We start from the raw sequence: 3,715 nt of genomic DNA, 5'->3' as shown, positions 1-3,715 counted from the left end.
TAATTCATACGGTGTCGTCTCAACGGATTTCGACGGAGCCCTATTTAAAGTGAATGCGGCAGTCTCTAAAGCATAGCCCCAAAAAGATAGCGGTAAATCGGTAAGAGACATCATAGATCGCACCATATCTAATAGAGTGCGGTTACGATGTTCGGACACACCATTACGCTGAGGTGTTCCAGGCGGCGTGAGTTGTGAAACTATTCCACATTTTCTTAAGTGTGTGCCAAATTCGTGACTCAAGTATTCTCCTCCACGATCTGATCGTAGGAACTTGATTTTTCTGTCAGGTTGATTCTCAACCTCACTCTGAAATTCCTTGAACTTTTCAAAGGTTTCAGACTTGTGTTTCATTAAGTAGACATACCCATATCTACTCAAGTCATCAGTGAGGGTGAGAACATAACGATAGCCACCGCGAGCCTCAACGCTCATTGGACCGCACACATCAGTATGTATGATTTCCAATAAGTTGGTTGCTCGCTCCATTGTTCCTGAGAATGGAGTCTTGGTCATTTTACCCATGAGGCATGGTTCGCACGTGTCAAATGATTCATAATCAAGAGACTCTAAAAGTCCATCTACATGGAGCTTCTTCATGCGTTTGACACCTATGTGACCAAGGTGGCAGTGCCACAAGTATGTGGGACTATCATTATCAACCTTACATCTTTTGGTATTCACACTATGAACATGTGTAGCATTACGCTCGAGATTCATTAAGAATAAACCATTCACCATCGGAGCATGACCATAAAACATATCTCTCATATAAATAGAACAACCATTATTCTTGGATTTAAATGAGTAGCCATCTCGAATTAAACGAGATCCCGATACAATGTTCATGCTCAAAGCTGGCACTAAATAACAATTATTGAGGTTTAAAACTAATCCCGTAGGTAAATGCAGAGGTAGCGTGCCGACGGCGATCACATCGACCCTGGAACCATTCCCGACGCGCATCGTCACCTCGTCCTTCGCCAGTCTCCGCTTATTCCGCAGCTCCTGCTTTGAGTTACAAATGTGAGCAACTGTACAGGTATCAAATACCCAGGAGCTACTACGAGTACTGGTAAGGTACACATCAATTACATGTATATCACATATACCTTTTGTTTTGCCGGCCTTCTTGTCCGCTAAGTATTTGGAGCAGTTCCGCTTCCAGTGACCACTTCCCTTGCAATAAAAGCACTCAGTCTCGGGCTTGGGTCCATTCTTTGGCTTCTTCCCAGTAGCTTGCTTACCGGGCGCGGCAGCTCCCTTGCCATCCTTCTTGAAGTTCTTCATACCCTTGCCTTTCTTGAACTTAGTGGTTTTATTCACCATCAACACTTGATGTTCCTTTTTGACTTCTACCTCTGCTGATTTCAGCATTGCAAATAATTCAGGAATGGTCTTTTCCATCCCCTGCATATTGAAGTTCATCACAAAGCTCTTGTAGCTTGGTGGAAGCGACTGAAGGATTCTGTCAATGACTGCGTCATCCGGGAGATTAACTCCCAGCTGAGTCAAGCGGTTATGTAACCTAGACATTGTGAGTATGTGCTCACTGACAGAACTATTTTCCTCCATCTTACAGCTGAAAAACTTGTCGGAGACTTCATATCTCTCGACCCGGGCATGAGCTTGGAAAACCATTTTCAGCTCTTCGAACATCTCATATGCTCCGTGTCTCTCAAAACGTTTTTGGAGCCCCGGTTCTAAGCTGTAAAGCATGCCGCACTAAACGAGGGAGTAATCATCAGCACGTGTCTGCCAAGCGTTCATAACGTCTTGGTTCTGTGGGACGGGTGCGTCACCTAGCGGTGCTTGTAGGACATAATCTTTCTTGGCAGCTATGAGGATGATCCTCAGGTTCCGGACCCAGTCCGTATAGTTGCTGCCATCGTCTTTCAGCTTGGTTTTCTCAAGGAACGCGTTGAAGTTGAGGACAACGTTGGCCATTTGATCTACAAGACATATTGTAAAGATTTTTAGACTAAGTTCATGATAATTAAGTTCATCTAATCAAATTATTCAATGAACTCCCACTCAGATAGACATCCCTCCAGTCATCTAAGTATAACATGATCCGAGTTAACTAGGCCGTGTCCGATCATCACGTGAGACGAACTAGTCAACGTCGGTGAACATCTTCATGTTGATCGTATCTTCTATACGACTCATGCTCGACCTTTCGGTATTCTGTGTTCTGAGGCCATGTCTGTACATGCTAGGCTCATCAAGTCAACCTAAGTGTTTGCATGTGTAAATCTGTTGAAGGAAATATGCCCTAGAGGCAATAATATAGTTATTGTTTATTTCCTTATTTCATGATAAATGTTTATTATTCATGCTAGAATTGTATTAACCGGAAACATAATACATGTGTGAATACATAAACAAACAGAGTGTCACTAGTATGCCTCTACTTGACTAGCTCGTTAATCAAAGATGGTTATGTTTCCTAACCATAGACAAAGAGTTGTTATTTGATTAACGAGGTCACATCATTAGTTGAATGATCTAATTGACATGACCCATTCCATTAGCTTAGCACCCGATCGTTTAGTATGTTGCTATTGCTTTCTTCATGACTTATACGTGTTCCTATGACTATGAGATTATGCAACTCCCGTTTGCCGGAGGAACACTTTGGGTGCTACCAAACGTCACAAGGTAACGGGGTGATTATAAAGGAGTACTACAGGTGTCTCCAAAGGTGCATGTTGGGTTGGCGTATTTCGAGATTATGATTTGTCACTCCGATTGTCGGAGAGGTATCTCTGGGCCCTCTCGGTAATGCACATCACATAAGCCTTGCAAGCATTGCAACTAATGAGTTAGTTGCGAGATGATGTATTACGGAACGAGTAAAGAGACTTGCCGACAACGAGATTGAACTAGGTATTGAGATACCGACGATCGAATCTCGGGCAAGTAACATACCGATGACAAAGGGAACAACGTATGTTGTTATGCGGTCTGACCGATAAAAGATCTTCGTAGAATATGTGGGAGCCAATATGAGCATCCAGGTTCCGCTATTGGTTATTGACCGGAGACGTGTCTCGGTCATGTCTACATTATTCTCGAACCCGTAGGGTCCGCACGCTTAAGTTTTTGATGACAGTTATATTATGAGTTTATTAGTTTTGATGTACCGAAGTTAGTTCGGAGTCCCAGATATGATCACGGACATGACGAGGAGTCTCGAAATGGTCAAGACATAAAGATTGATATATTGGAAGCCTATATTTGGACATCGGAAGTGTTCCGGGTGAAATCGGGATTTTACCGGAGTACCGGGAGGTTACCGGAACCCCCCGGGAGCCATATGGGCCTTAATGGGCTTTAGTGGAAAGGAGAAAGGGGCAGCCCAAGGTGGCCCGCGCCTCCCCCCTCCCCTAGTCCTATTAGGACTAGGAGAGGTGGCCGGCCCCCCTCTCTCTCTTTCCCCCTCGGGGAATCCTAGTCCAACTAGGATTGGGGGGGAGTCCTACTCCCGGTAGGAGTAGGACTCCTCCTGCGCCCTCCTCCTGGCCGGCGGCCCCTTCCCCCTTGGCTCCTTTATATACGGAGGCAGGGGGCACCTCTAGACACACAAGTTGATCCACATGATCGTTCCTTAGCCGTGTGCGGTGCCCCCTGCCACCATATTCCACCTCGGTCATATCGTTGTAGTGCTTAGGCGAAGCCCAGCGTCGGTAGAACATCAAGATCGTCACCACTC

Source organism: Triticum urartu, chromosome 2 (assembly GCF_003073215.2).
Source record: "Triticum urartu cultivar G1812 chromosome 2, Tu2.1, whole genome shotgun sequence".
NCBI lineage: Eukaryota > Viridiplantae > Streptophyta > Magnoliopsida > Poales > Poaceae > Triticum > Triticum urartu.
The sequence above is the reverse complement of the archived record's forward strand: the minus strand, read 5'-3'. Positions refer to the sequence as shown.